Below are 17,224 nucleotides of genomic sequence, written 5' to 3' on the forward strand. Positions count from 1 at the left end.
GTCCAGATTGCTTTTGTAGAGGAACAATGTGGTGCTCTGTTTGACATGAAGGGTGAGTCAATGTCAAAGGTCTGGTAACCTCTGGGAGTCAAATCTGACCCTGCAGCATGTTGAATTTCTGTCACATACCAGGTTAAAGTGTATAGAATGAGTAGCCCTTGTACCATCTGATTTGCGGATATGCAGCATTTGCAAGAAAGCCTGGTCACAGATTGCCTTATATGCCAGGCATAGATCTCATATGAGTAGTCTGCATGAAACAGAATAAAGTGATAGTGATTTCAGATGATCCACATAGGACAGATGCTGAAAACCTTGAATTATCCTTGTGAGGAACCTTTGTGGTCTCTCCAATTGCTGCATGTGCTTGCAAAGGTGCATACCAAAATGGACATTCTGTTCCATTATTGACCTGATTGAAGGGAGAGTACAGAGAGGTTATAACTACTTTTACTCTTCTGGGTGTGATGGCCTTTCTTATGAGATGAGCAATATAAAATGCCCTTTTTACCATTGTGGAGACATGGTGATCAAAGATATGGTTACTGTAAACCTATATAACCAGGTCTCTCACCAGTGATTGCATATGTAGGGTTGTTTTATTGATATGTGAGTTAGCAGGAACATTGCACTTACTGAGAGGGATGTTAATACAGTTTTGTTGCATAGAGGTTAAGGCCATGGGTTTGGCATCAATCTTTTTTGTGTGTAAGACCCTCTTGTAGAATGTTGTCATCATCTGGAGCTTCCATGACCGCTCCCTGTAGGCAGTCATCAGCAAACTTTGTAAGCCACAGACCTTTAATTTTAGCTTGTAGAACTACATCCCAAACAGTAGAGGTACTGGGACAGATCCCTGTGTAACAACACTGTTTACAGGTCTGCTGTTGGACGTGGATTCCACTATTTTCAGTCTATGGGTTATATCACTAAGCCAATTAGTGACCCATCTAATGATAATATGGTTGATACCTAACTGGGTGACTTTGTCAATGATGCCTGAGTGGGTGATAGTGTCAGCTATCTTGGCTATGTCTAGGTAGGCTGTATGCACAGATTTCCCCTTGTTAAGGTCTTTGGTGCCTATCCCAAAGAAGTCCACAGTGTTTCACAGGCATTCTTTCCCTTTGACAAATCAAAACTGACTAAGAGCAGCTGTTTGGAGCTTACCTATATCTTTGTTGATAAGGTCCATGATGATTCACTCCATGGCCTTGCAGATAAGGCTAGTCAGGCTAATAGCTCTATATTTCCCGGGGTCAGTGGAAACACTATCTTTGTGCTAGGAAATAATGATGGCTGTTTTCAGTTCATCTGTGACAAAGCCGGTGCTTAGGCTACATTGGAAAGGCATACCCAATGGTGTTTCTAACTCCTGTTGGAGGCCATGTAGGCCGCAGCCTGGGATGTTATCAGGTCCCATACATGCTGTGTGTTTTGCCTTAGAGAAGGTGTTTACGACTTGCTCTTTAGAGATACAAGGTAGGGGATAGGTGGTATGTATGTCATGAGGTACATGTGGTGGGGATGAGGGGGTGAGGTATTCACAGAACCTGTCAGCTGGAAGGTGAGCTATGTCCACAGGCTTAGTATATGTGCTATAATTAACTACCAGTTCAGCACAGATCTGACCCTGTCCTTTTAGGGGGCAAATGTAACTAAATGACACCTTTTGGCTGTCCTTTGTGGAGGAAGCCAATTAGAATGCAATAGTTTGCTTGTGAGGAGTTCACAAGAACTCCTTTTGGCTTGTTTAAGCTGAATAGGGAGTGTTTCTAGTTTTACTCTTCTCTTACTCTTAGACAGCTATTTTTCCCCTTATTGTAAAACTTGTTAATGGCAGGTGTCAACCAGACAGGCTTGCTCTTCCTCTCAGAGCTTGTTTTGGTCCTATCAGGTACAGCCGAGTGAATGCAGTGAAACAAGTGTTTGTATGACACATTGGTGTAGACCAGGCCATACTTGCCAGTTCCATTTGAAGGGGGAGGGCACACTACAGCTATCTATACCATCCCATACAAGGTAATTATGTGATTTGGAAAAGTGTTTTAGTTTATTTGATGGTTGGGAGGGGCATGTGATACTCAGTTCACATGTGACTAACTTATGGTCAGTTGTCACTAGGGAAGACCTCATAGTGGAGATGCTAAAGTGGCACTCTATATTGGCAAGCACCTGATCCAGGATGCTGGCACCCCTTGTGAGGGTGTCAACCAGCAGGTCCAGTGCATTGGAGTGAACAAAGTTGAGGAATCTTTGGGCAAGTGAGTTACAGCACAAGTAATTTACCCAGTCAATGGATGGGTAGTTAAAGTCACCCAAAGCCAGCATGGTTGGAAGTATGTTGATAGACTCAAGTAGATCCAAATAGGCAGAATGGTTTTTCTGATCCACAGAGGGGGTCATGTAGCTGGCAATGACTTGAATAGGTGTCCTACCAACAGTTAATTGAACCTGAAATATTTCCAGGGAATTCTACTATGTAACCAGTCTGGATGTGTCTTCACCTGTAATGACTATGGAAACACCACCTCCTTAAATTTTCACACCTTCAATTTGTAGTCTGAACATGTAGAAGGAGGTGGTGCCCAATTTTGTTGGGGTGCTCCTCACAGCCGTGAACCAGATCGCCATGACTGTACAAATGTGCAAGTCTTCCAAGGTGAGGACTGCTTCCAGTGAGTGCAGTTTCATGTTAAGACACCTAGCATTTAGCAGCATAAGCTTGAAGTTGTTGTAATATGGAGTTTCATGTCTGGGATTTTGCCCTTGAGACACTGCTTAAAAAGGTCATCATGGGGGTAGCATGATCCTTGACCAGTAGCTGAAATCCCAGGGATGACAGATGAAGACCATGTCTGGCAAAGCATTGGAATGTTGTACCAAAAAAGAAAACACGGACTAGTAAAAACAAAAAATGAGCCACACAGCTGAAAAGTACGAACACAAAACTTTACTGCAACAACCCAATAAAAACAAGTAGAAGTAAGCGCTTTCGTAAGGTACAATGACCAAACTTCATCAGACAAAATTACCCTACAAGATCTCATCATTTATATTACAAACCACACCCATATTAATTAAGTTATCCCCTATTCACTAGTTAAGTCACTTTACAAATGGACATTAGATCAACTTTCCAAAAAAGCATAGCATACATCTTAATAAATACAAAAAAAGAAAAATAAATACTACTGACAAATACATACTACACCATTTGCACACAATTCATAGAAAGCAATGTATGTATACCCACACACACACACACGCACATATATATATATATATATATATATATATATATATATATATATATATATATATATATATATATATATATATATATATAGCTACACATATATGTATATATACATATATGCATATAAACATTATCTATCTAAAACCCTGAGCTTCAATTTACTACTGATGGAAATTGCATTGTTCAAACCTGGGGGTAAATGGGCATTAAGGAAGACCTGCCACCAGATTTCTTTGTCTATCAAAAATAATTTCCAAGAGCCACCTCTGTCCCTTCATTTGACATGTTGCAACACCACAAACTTAAAAACATGATCAGGAAATTTATTAACATGTTTATATAATGCATTATTATTGTCACATCGATGAACATCATACAGGTGCTCGTATATCCGCTGAGCCAACTTCCTTTGGGTTTTCCCAACATAAAAACTGGGACATTGGGAACACAAAGTGGCATATACAACACCCTGTGTGTGACAACTAAATTTACCCTTAATATTCATCTCTCTATTACATATCCTAACCTTAGATGCAATCAAAATATGTTTACACTGACTACACATTCCACAGGCAGTCATTTTTCCCTGCATATTGGTGTCCTTAGCTTGCTCCAAAATATTTTTAATATTTCTACCCCTCCAGAACACAAATTCGGGGTGTTCACCGAACAAAGACCCCATAACTGGTTCACTTCTAAGAATACCCCAATTCTTGCTAACTATATCCTGCATAACATAACTGTCATTAGAAAAAGTAGACACAAAAGGGCAGGAGGGCTCATCACCCAGCCAAGTTCCCTTATGTGCAACACCAACCCTTCGCATAGGGGTTCTACCATGACCATCTGGGTTCCCTTCCATGCCAGGTCCAGGTAATCCAATTGACCTCAAAGAGCTTTCCCCAGGAATATTCAAAATGGGTTTATAGAACCCCTTTATACGTTTGTCAATCACTTCCTTCCTGATATTATTAATTAAATACCGCGGATAGGCCCTATCCATAAACATTTGACACATAAAGTCACATTCCTCTAAGACGTCCGAATAATTGGACACCATCCAGGCTGCTCTCACCAACTGCCCTTTGATAATACCATGTTTAACATGCATAGGGTGGTTACTACAAAAATGCAATATGCTATTGGAATACGTTGGTTTCCTATATATTGTTGATTTTAAAGAACCAGCCCCAGTTTTAGCCAATAACACATCCAAATAAGATACCTTGGCTAAATCAAAGGTATATGTAAACTTCAAAAATGTGGTATTCCATTGATAAAGCTCATAAATTCCAATATGTCTTCCTCAGTTCCCTTCCAGGCAATAAATAAATCATCCAGGTATCTTAAGTATAATGCAATATTAACATAAAATGGAGAGGGAAAAAGATGGTGTTTTTCCCACCAAGCCATAACTAAGTTTGCAAAAAGGGGGCCACAGGCAGAACTCATAACCACCCATAACAGCTGTTTAAAATAGTGTCCTCTAAATAGATGTAATTATTTTGAAGCACCAAATCTATCAATTGTGTATAAGTATTATTATTATCTTGAGGTAACCCAAATTCTTCATACAAAAAAATCAGAAAACCAGTTTAAACCAACATCCTGAGGAATGCAACTGTAAAGTTCCTTAACATCAATAGTTAAGAAAATAATATCCTCATTAACCATGTCTAAGCCATTACACTTCTCCAAAAAGTGCCAAGAGTCCCAGCAAAGATGTGTACTAGCCATAACCCTTTCTTTCAATTTGTGGTCCAAATACTTAGCAAGATAGCTAGTTTTGGACCAACAAAAATCAACAATGGGTCTGACTGGGGTGTTGACCAAATCCTTATGGATCTTAGGGATCCAAAAGATCCCAGGAATTTTAGAAACATCCCTAGACATATAATTATATTCGTCAATATATATCTGGTCCTGTGTCAACATATCCATAAGGTCACTATCTATTTTACGATAGGCAATATTAACCTTGTTCAAGGATGCTTCATTATAAGTATTGCTATATAATAAATCAAACATCTTTTGTACATAATCGTCCTTTAAGATAACAACCACCCCTCCCCCTTGTCTGGTTGCACAACTCTCAAGTTCTTACTTCTTAATTCATTCAAAAATTTTCTTTCCACTTCAGTAATATTGCCATCAACAATATGTTTTCTAAAAAATGCCGGAAATCTATTTCACACATTTTTTCTAAGGCTTTAATAACATATTGAGGCTCAGGGTTAAAAGTACTAGGCATTCTCAAATATTTACTAGAAATATTAAAAACATCACTATCATTCTTGTGCAAAAATTTCAAATTAAGTCTACGCACATACAATTTAAAATCACAAACAAGTTCACCAATATCACTTCTGTTGCTTGGTACATAGTTAAAACCCTTACAAAGCAGGTCAGCGTGTTGCGTTGATGTACATGCATCAGTATAATTGTACACTTTACAGTCTTTTTTAGAATTAGTAACAACACTGAGTTAAACACAGGGGCAGAGGTTTGGGCAGAACTTCAAAATGAGGAGATGATTGAGGTGACTGCTGACAAACTGAGTGTTGTTACTAATTCTAAAAAAGACTTTAAAGTGTACAATTATACTGATGCATGTATATCAACGCAACATGCTGACCTGCTTTGTAAGGGTTTTAACTATGTACCAAGCACCAGAACTGATATTGGTGAACTTGTTTGCGATCTTAAATTGTATGTGCATAGACTTAATTTGAAATTTATACACAGGAATGATAGTGATGTTTTTAATATTAGTAGTAAATGTTTGAGAATGCCTAGTACTTTTAACCCTGAGCCTTATTATGTTATTAAAGCCTTTGAAAAAATGTGTGAAATAGATTTCCGGCATTTTTTAGAAAAAATATTGGGCCGGATTTACGAAGGCTTGCACGGAGTCTAAGAGTAGTGTAAGATGGCAGACAGCCAATATGTCTGCCGAGCGATCCAGCAATAGCCGACAGGGGCGTGCATGAGAGCTTCTAAAGCTACTCTTGCATGAACAGTGTTATGGTATACAAATTACTTAATTTGCTGCTGAAAGCTATGCAAATGAGGTAACTTTGCGATCCAGAAAACACTAACCTGTCCATGTAAGAGTAGTGTTATTTGCAGAAATGTACTCCGTTGGTAACGGAGTAGTAACGGAGTACCGTTCTGCAAATAGCTATACGGAGCTATGACAGCTCCAAATAAAGGATGCATCTAGTTGAGGAAGCATGCCAATGGCTAAATATAAGGCCATTGGCATTTGCAAATGTTGTAAATCCTTAAAATCCATTTTTCCCCTATCGCCAATGTTTAAGCATAGTGCAGCACCACGCAAATGTGCGGCACTTTAAATAAAATGAAAAAAAATTGAACAATAGCCAAAAAAATGGGCATTTTCACTAAAAAGCTTGTTCTGCCCTGTAGGTGAATGGAAGGCTCAAAACAACATGGCCACTGAGTAGTGGTTGCTAAGGGGGAGAAGCTCAGTGTGAGAGATGTAACCAATCATTAGTAGGCAATCCTATGCAAATGAGGATAAGGATAATGAATCCCAATTTTCCCCAGCATGTGAGCCATGTCCCTAGAGTGTAAGTGTAAGAGTAGGGGAGTAGTAGAGTAGAGGATAGGTGACATCATGAGGGGGTATGTCTGAAAGACTGTAAGCTTAATGGAGCACAGTGGCTTGTGTTTGCCCTGAGTTGCTCAGGATTGCAAGAGGTGTGTCTACAGTTGTTCTAGCTTCAAGCAAGAAACCAAAGGCATATGCCATGGATATATCTGACATTTCTTGCGAACGGGCACACAGCGTGTGTGCCCGTGTGTGCGTGTTTGCGCTTGTTTGCGCGGAGCTACCCTGGGTGGAAACAGAAAAGGAAAAGGAAGGAAAAAAGTTAGTAGGAAGTTAACCAAGGAGAACTAGCAGAGCTGCCAGGTGAAATATATCAGAATCAGCCAGTTACACAGGCAGTAGACTAGCCCAGCCCAGCCCAGCACTTTAAACTCTGCAAAAAGCAGTCTACCCTGTTTTTTCCCAAGAACTCTGCAACATTGCAGTATACAAAGATTGAAAACTTAAAAAGCTTAAGTCAGACAAAATGTTAGGGGCTGCTATTGCTATCATAAACCAACATGTGCAAGATGCTGAGGATGGTGATGGTGTGAATGCTGCTGAGCAACCCACAGTGAGGAGACGGAGAAGAGTGTACAGACCCAGGGTAACCTACCAGGGGCTACATGAGCTGGAGATAGTGGAGCGCTATAGAGTGGACAGAGACCTCCTGCAGCAAAATTGTTGAGCTGTGCCAGCCACGCCTTACACACAGAACCAACAGAGGGGAATCCATCCCAATGGATACCAAGGTATGTGTTGGCCTATGAATACTAGCTACAGGTACCTTCCAGAGATCAACTGGTGATATGATGGGGGTTTCACAGGAATCAGCATCCAGGGTACTGCACCAGTTCCTGGATGCCATGTCAACACATGTCGGTGACCACGTATATTTCCCCAATTCCCGTGAGGCATTGGCCAGCAATATGTGTCTTTTCCACCAAATAGCAGAATACCCTGAGGTAGTGGGTGCAATAGATGGCACACGCATACACATCAAAGCACCACCCAGTGAGTGGGGTAGGGTCTATTTATCAAACGCAAGGGCTTCCCCTCTATCAACTGCCAGGTCGTGTGTGATGCCCAGGGCATAATAATGAATGTGTGTGCTGGCTGCCCTGGAAGCTATCACAATTCCCACATTTGCCATCTGACACAGCTGTACCAGAGATTTGCCAATGGGGACATCCCTGACGGTCACCTAGTTGGGGATGCTGGATACGCACTGGAGTCGTGGCTGATGACACCCATCAGAAATGCACACACACCCGAACAAGAACTCCATAATGAGGCACACACACAAACCAGAAACATTGAGCGTGGGTTTGGGATGCTCAAGTCACGGTTCCGATGCCTGGACACATCTGGTGGAGCTTTGCAGTACTCACCAACTACATGTTCCCAAATTGTCATGGTATGTGCCATGCTACACAATATGATCCTGTGAAAACAGCTGCCGCAGGAACAACATGGGGCAGGGCCAAACAGCCCCCCACCATTGCCAAGGCCTGCACAGGCACAGCATGACTCAGAGGAGGAACAACCTGAGCCTGCCCCAGTAGGCAGAAGGAGGCGTGCCCAGTATGCCTTGGCCTTGGCAAAGAGGCAATGTATAGCACATACACTGACTCAGTAGGAACCCTAGAAATGACAACTCTCTCTGACTCGCACATACAATAAAAGGGATGCCTAACTTGACACTACCTGTTTTAAAACATGTATAGGGAGTGTACTATGTGCATCTGACATAGGCAGCCCTGCAGCACCACCTGAGGCATGATTGTCCTATTTTAAGCAATATAAAGCACTGTTAAGCACATTACCACTATTTAGCATATTTAAACACAATTGCGTGGAGCTGCGCACTGCGCTAACTAGCGCAATGTCAGGCAATGCTGAGCAATGTTGGGCAAAGTTGAGCAAAGTCAGGTAAACATGCTCACACCTGCTTTACTGTTCCTTAAGCATTCTGGTCTGCCCAGCAGGAAAATAAAAAGCAGTGACATGGCTTGAACTCAGGATACTGTGCACTATAGTTACAGTACTGAACCATTAAGCCATGACAGTATTTCACTGGCACAGACACAGCAGAACAATTGTAGACTAATGCAAACACAAACAAATGCTGTATCATGCCCTCTGAAGAGGCATATGAGTAACTTCCCCCCAGGCCTATGCAGACAGATAACAGCAGGCCAGGCAGTGTGATGTGGGTTGGGTAGGCTATGAAGTCACAAACTAATATACGTGAAATTGGAAGCTAAGATCTGTAGTACAGTAGTATGCCTCAAGCCAATATGATAGGCAACAGTACAGACTGAAATGGAGTACCTGACATAGCAGTACACGCCTAGCAAATGTGTAGAAGTGTCAGGTGAACCCCTCATCCTATGTACACCCACAGTAACAATCAGGTGTGCCCCCTACGAAGAAATGTACAACTAATAGTTGTCACCCCTATATGTAGAAATGTTGATAAGTCTATGCAAAGTGACTCATGGAAGCCCTGCAGGCACAGTGTGCTTCCTGTCAATGTACAACACAAAGGTGAGCACTGAAGTAAAAAACAACTTAATTTTTCACACACATATAGTATATATGTCCATACTGGGCATGCTCACACACTTTAACAAATTTAGCAAATTTCAGTCAGCAACATACTAAAAGGTCATACTGGGCGTGCTCACACACCAACAAATTTAGCAATTTTCAGTCAGCAACATACTGAAAGGTCATACTGGGCATGCTCACACACTTAAATAAACAAAGCAAATGTCAGTCAACAACATACTGAAAGGTCATACTGGGCATGCTCACACACTTAGGCCATGTCTGAGTATAGCAGTGGGCCACACATATCTGGCAGTTGCAGTTCTTACCCCAGAAACTTGTCACTATTCACCAATCCTGCCTTTCGCACACAGTTATATGAAAACAGACCCGTATAGCATATTGGACACCTGTCATAATCAAACTATGTACTACAAGTACTTAAGTTGTTCAAAGAAAGTGAAAATGCAAAGAAGCTCAATAAATCTCTGATCAGTATCATCAATAAACAATGAGCACTTCTAACATTATCCAATCCATGTTCTGGCAAAAATATTGTCAAAGAGTCCATAGAGAACCATGAAGCTTTCTTTCGCTATGTCATAAATATCAATGTAAACTCATATATGTTCTGAGTCAGTGCAAACTGTAAATGAATACATGTACATGACTGACATGGCCAACATCTTGTCAGACAGTTTCATACATATTTACCCCCCTCTCACTGACAAAAGGACCCATTATCATACCTGGAGATTGTGAAAACCCAGAAATCACATATACAATGGTTAAACAGCTCTTTCCAAACCTAAAAACATGGTGTCTATGGGATGACATGGTTTCCCTAGCTGTGTCATATGTGAACTCTAAAACAAACAGACCCTGTACCTGAACAGTCTGTTGAGACTCACCCTCTGTACAGGATATGAAACTGTTGAATGGGTTACAGCAACGTTTGGCACACTCCGCAAGTGTTGGTGCAACACAGACCATGGGAACTATTGTCTTATAAGCCCACTAAGCCTGATCTGCAAGGCCATGGAGTCCATCATGATGGAACTCATAAACAAAGCTATCGGGAGCCTACAAACACCCTATCCTACCTATTTTGGTTTGGTCAGGGGCAGATCATGGTTCCCAGACCTGCTAGACTGTTTTCAAGGCAGTCACCCAGGACATACATCAATGAAATTAGCTATACACATCCCAAATAGACCTTGAAAAGCCCTTTTCCAACATCCCAGACACATGTTGTATCCACAAAATCAGCAACCTGTGCATAAATATGTATGTCATCTGATGGATTGCCATCTGGGGCACAGATAGATCCCACAAGGTAAGAACTGTGGTCTCCTGTTCAAGCTGGTAACAACTGCTGTCCCCCATGGCTTAGTGCTGGGAGCCCTCCTGTCTGGTGTATACTTTCCAGAAATACAGTCAAATACACGTGGGCTATGTTTAGCAAGGTTTGTGGATGACTGCAAACAAGTTGTCATAATCGATGTTTGGGACAACAGAGACATCCTTAAAAAGAATCTCAGTCAGACAGATGTGGTGTCAAAATTATGGCCTCGAGCTACAGTCATACAAATACCACATAGGTGCCAACACCCTAAATATGGAGGTGACAATAAGGGATCTATGGACACATATGGATAGTCATCTCTACTTCCAGAAACACATTCACAAAGTGGTTAGAAAATCATGCTGTGTTCCCACAAACTGCCAAGGTCTTTGCATGTAGGTCAAAGGAGGGTCCCTCTACTCATCAGTCATCAGACCCATCAGAGAGTACCACAACACACTTGCGATGAATCTGACTAGGCACCTTCAGCAGCTGGAAAGACCACTGAAGTACCTCAACAAGAGGATTACTGGCCTCAAACAGTTGCCCCATGCAACAAGACTGAATTTAACTCAATCTGTACTCTGTTGCATACTGTCTACTCAGGAGATCTCTGCCCAACAGACAGGTCCATGTCCATTGGAGAACTGATGTACATGCGCTACCTGAAGTAAACCCAAGCTCACTGTACCACATGCTCTAGGGATATCATCATCACAACATTAAATAGAACATGTTGGAGGGATACATTACTAACTCACAGACTTCCCTTGCTTTGGAACAGGCTCCCAACTGTCATTAAGCTGTGACCCTCACTGACACTCTTCCAGAGGAGCCTTAATGAGTGTATGTGAAACTGAACTGTCACACCATGGATCACTTCATCAGCTCTAATACACAGAGACCTATGGAACTAACTCCATGGGTGGTGATAGCTGCACACTCTGGCCATACTAATATATGCCTTCAGGCAGATAGCCTATTACCATATATATATATATATATATATATATATATATATATATATATATATATAGGGGAACACAGTATAATAAGCCAAAGATGGATGGGTAGAGATGTGTGTAAGAGGGTGACCATGACAGGGAGCCATCCAGGACTGTCCCACCCAGCACACATCCCAATGGCATGAAAGACATTTGGTGCACATCTCTCCCACTGTACATAAGAGCCACCAGTATCTGTAAGCATTACAGTGTATGTGGTCCATGTGTCTGCTGTACAACATGACTGTACAATGAAGTACACATCTATTATCTGTAGACATGTACCTGTCACATAGGTTCATAGGTATGTAGTAGACTATCTCCACGAAGGCATATATCATCCTATGCAAGTTGTGCAGCTTTCACCACACCATTGGGTAGTCTCCCAAGGCCTAGGTCTAATAGTTAGTACCCTAAGCCCCTTTCTAGTGGGGCTGCTGATGTGATGCCTGGCATAAATTGTCTGTTTCCCATCCACTCATCAAGGTTCCAATTGAAGAGTGTCAGGGAGGGGTTCTGTCTGATGTACATTGGAACTCTGTTCCACAGTAAGGCAAGTGTCTGGGATGGTACTCTATCCCACCAGCACGTTGTATTCATCATTGTGATGAGGTTCATATCCCTGGAATGTCTAGGGCAACTCAATGTTGTTATCTGTAGATGGAGCATGTTCAACAGTTATGTGCTGGACACGGCTCTGTATGTTAGGCAGAGTGTGCCTCTGAGTAGGCGGTATGCAATGAAGAACAGATTTAGTTTTACCAGTTGTGTTGCATAACACAACTGTTTGAGGCCAGTAATCCTCTTGGTGAGGTATCTATATGGTCTCTACAGCTGCTGGATATACTAAGTCGAGTACATCCAAAATGGTGCATTGTACTCAATAATGGGTTTGATGACGTAAGAGTAGAGTGCCAACACTACCTCTTTGGATCCTGATGCAAACCCTTTGTTGATTAGGTGGGCCTCATAGGATCTCCCAATCACTTTGGCAACATGGTTGTCAAAGGAAATATGACTATCTGCTTGTGTCCCCAGATCCTTTATCACCTTGTCAGTTTTAAGGGGGTAACACCTATGTGGTAGTTTGTGGGTATTTTGTTTTCAACAAAGAGGATCACTATGCATTCCTCCACAGTTAGCTTGAGGCCATGATTCTGACACCACACATCTGTCTCATAGAGTCCCTTCTGGAGAATATGTCTGTCATCCAGGGAATCTATTATGGCAAACACTTTACAGTTCCCAGCAAGCTTAGTCAACCACAACCCTCCTGTGTTGGCATATACATTTGAGAAGTCTATACCTAACAGGAGGGACCCCAGGACTGAACCCTGGGGGACACCAGTCATTACCGGTGTAGAGTCTAACATGTAGCCAGCAACTCTTAATGTGTGGGATCTATCTGTGAGCCAGTTTGCAATCCATCTTGTGATATATGGATTCATTGCCAGGTTATTGAGTTCATCTATGATACCTCACTGTGGAATGGTGTCAAAGGCCTTAGTGAGGTATAGGTAGGCTGTGATGAGCTCATTTCAATCATCTGTAGCCTGGGTAACTGTCAAAGAAATCCTCCCAGTTCAGGAGGCGTGGTCTGCATTTGATGAAGCCAAACTGGGTGTGCTCAACTGTGTGATGGTTCCCAATCTCTGTATTGTTGACTTCCATTATGATTGGCTCCATTGCCTTGCAGAACACACTCATCAGGCTCATAGAGCATGAATGCCAAGGGGTTTTTGTAGTCCCACCCCTGTGGAGTGTGAAGAACATTGCTGTGCAACATTCTATGGGTACATATCCTGTAGAGAGCATGTAGAGAGAGGTGTAGGTATCCTTGATGAATATGGATACATCCTCACCCTCTGTGCTATGATTCGGGTTCTGATGCTGGAAGGTATGGAATGAGTAGTATCCTGGTAGTGCTGGTGTGCTGTCTGGAGCCTTGAACTAGGTTTCTGTTACTGCACAGATATCATTATCCTCCATAATGAGAAGTGCCTTGAGTGTATGCATTTGGAGGCTGAGACTCTGGCAATGCGTAGGATTTAGCTCACTTTGTGGTTATTTGTGTTGGTTATGGGATTTGGTTTGTCCTGCGTGACCGGTGTTCCACACCTGAAGTCAGTGCCTCATTGGTCCCATCTGACCATAAGCTAATTGCCCTACATATCCACATTCTGGACCCACACCCCCATTAAGGAAACCATGTTAAAAATGTCTCCAAAGCCAACTTCATGCTTCTTAAGACAGAAGTGCTGAACTGCAGGACACCCATGCAGATGGACAATACATTTACGACTACTAAATCCTTCCCAATTGCACTTTATAAGCACTTAAATAACTGTATGCATCATGCTATCCCAAACAGAACAAAGACGCTATCCTCCAAGAAAAGGAAGTCAATTTGGTGTTCCCCTGCCATGAACAAACTGCACAACAGAAGGAAGAGAATGTTGCAAAAGAGGGTAAAATCCCATTAGTGGAGGAGCTCCATGGTCAACATCAATAAGAAGCTGTGATCCCTGATAAAATCCTCCAAAGCTAGTTATGAAAACAAAATCAACACTGATTCTAAAGACAACCACAAAGCATTCTATAGCTATGTCAAGAATCTCAATGGCAATACTCAGATCTGCTCTGAGTTACAGCACAATGGCACTAAATATACAGACCCAACTGATATTGCCAACATCCTGGCAGATAGGATCAGTGTTAACTTTACCCCCTCTCACCCATGAAAGAGCACATCTCTATAATGGAAGACTGCAAAGTTGCTGTCATCCCGGCTGCACTGGTAAAAAGCACTCTCCAAAGCCAGGAAAACAGCATCCATGGGACCAGATAACTTCCCAGGCTGTGTTCTACACAAACAACAGAATAAACAGACACCACACCGATGTACCATGTTCAGTCATAGCTTCACCTCAGGCGTTGTGCCTGCTGAATGATGCACAGCGACGGTTATCCCACTACACAAGGGTGGAGACACCACGGACTCCAGGAACTAGTGCCCCATTAGCCTGATGAGCCTGCTCTGCAAGGCCATGGAATGTATCATCATATAACATAAAAAAAGACATTGGTAACTCCAAACTCTGGACCACAACCATGTTGGGTTTGTAAAATGCAGATCATGTCTCCTAAACCTGATATATGTCATTGAAGCAATCACCAGAACCGTAGACAAGGGTAAGGTGGTTCACACAGCCTATGTAGAGCTTGCCACAGCTTTCAACACCATCCCCCACTCTGGAATTATAAATAAACCCACTAAACTAGGTATAAATTGCTATGTCACAAGATGGGTTGCCAACTGGCTCACTGACAGAACACACACTGTGAAAGTAGCAGACTCCGAGTACGACTTTGGACCATTGACAAGTGCAGTACCACAGGGTTCAGTCCTGGGTCCTGTCCTGTTTGGTATCTACTTCCCTGAAGTAAACTTTAACATGGAAGGTCTGTGGCAAATGAAGTTTCCAGATGACTGCAAACTAGGAGCCATAACTGAAACTACTAAAGATGTGGACATCCTACAAAAGGGCCTCACTGAGACAGATGCCTGGTGTCAAAGCCATGGCCTCAAGCTCAATGCCAAAAGGTGCATTGTCATCCCCATTGGTAAAAACTCTGTATCCATGAACTACAACACAGGCGGTAGTATACTTAACACTGAAAGTGAGATAAGAAACCTTGGGTCACAGGTGGACAGTGGGCACACCTGTGATAATGACATCCCCACAGTAGTCAGGAAATTCTTCTATGTGGCACACCTCATTACAAAAGGTGTCTCATGCAGAATAGAAGAGGACATTGTTCCCCTCTACTCATCACTCACTAGATCCATAATAGAGTACAACACCCCTTTTGCTATGTACCTCACAAGACATCTACAACAACTGGAAAGCCTGCAGAAATACCTCACAAAGAGCAATAGCGGCCTGAAATACATGCCATACACAGACCGTCTCAAAATGCTCCAGCTTTACTCTCTCACATATCGCCTACTCAGAGGTGATCTCTGCCTAACATACAAAGCTATGTCAAACACACAGCTGTTGGACATGCTCCACGTAAAATACTCACAATCCCTCTGATCTTTGACCCCAAAACCCAGAGTGAAATACAAAAGGAAGGGGTGTATCCATTTACCTTATGTATACCCACACCTTCAGGTTAGTGGCACAGCATGAGGCCTTGGAGACCATGCAAGTGCAACTAACATTGGGCAAAGCTGCTTATCAGATTGTAGCCTGCTACAGATCACCTACCTTGTCTCAGGAACCTCACTCAATATTCCTGAGAACAGTGGAAAATATAAAGGTCCTACCAAACACCATTATATGAGGAGATTACAACTACCCAAACATTGACTGGGAGAATTACTTGTGTACAACGTCCTTTGCCCAATGCTTCCTAGAGTTTAAAAACTCAAATGCCCTGAAACAGCTGGTCACCATACCCACTAGAGGTGACAACATACTGGACCTGATCATCACCGACACGGGGTACCAGTGTTCCACAACAGAGATAAACCCCTCGCTGGTAATATCAGATCATAAAGTAATCACACTGGACATCCACATCCCCCAGTCAAGGAAACCACTGTGAAGAAATTTTCAAAAGCAAACTGCACACTTCTCAAGACCAAAGTGGAACGTTGCAAAGCCCCCTTGCTATAGGATAATGCTATACAATCTGCAGAATCATTTACAAGTGCATTCTATGAACATCTACAGGGATGCATGGATCGAGACATCCCAAATAAAACCAAGATGCACTCCTCCAAAAATAAGAAACCAATATGGTGGTCATTGCCCATAAATAAGCTATACAACAGAAGGAGGAAATGAACACATAATAGAGCAAACTTCACAAAAGGAAAGGCATCACTGATCATTATTAGGAAGAAACAATGATTGCTCATAAAATAATCCATGGCCAGTTTCTAAAGACAAATTGCCAAGGAATGTAAGAATAACAACCACAAAGCCTCTGTTAGCTATACCAAACATTTAGGTGACAACTCTCAAATATGCTGTCAGCTACTGCAAAATGGCAAAAAATACACTGAACCAACTGACATTGCCCACATCCTGGCGGACAAGTTCATTTCAAACCCCCCATCACCCCCAAATGGGCTTGTGTCCATCCCAGAAGAATGCAGAGCCCCAGACTTCATGGACATGTAGGTAAAAACAGCCCTCTCCAAAGCTAAGAACACAGCATCAGTGAGACTGGATTGTGTCCCAGGCTGCGTCTTACACCAGCCCCAACAGGAACTACACCCTCACCTACATTCACTGTCCAGACTCAACCTTACCACAGGCTACGTACCCAAAGAATGGCATACAGCAACAGTCATCCAGCTCCACAAAGGTGGTGCCACAACAGAACCTGGAAACTATTGCTGTATAGGCCTACTCAGGCTGGTCTGCAAAGCTATG

The sequence above is a fragment of the Protopterus annectens genome, chromosome 7.part0 (assembly GCF_019279795.1).
Source record: "Protopterus annectens isolate FY-2018-M chromosome 7.part0, PAN1.0, whole genome shotgun sequence".
Classification (NCBI taxonomy): Eukaryota; Metazoa; Chordata; order Ceratodontiformes; family Protopteridae; genus Protopterus; species Protopterus annectens.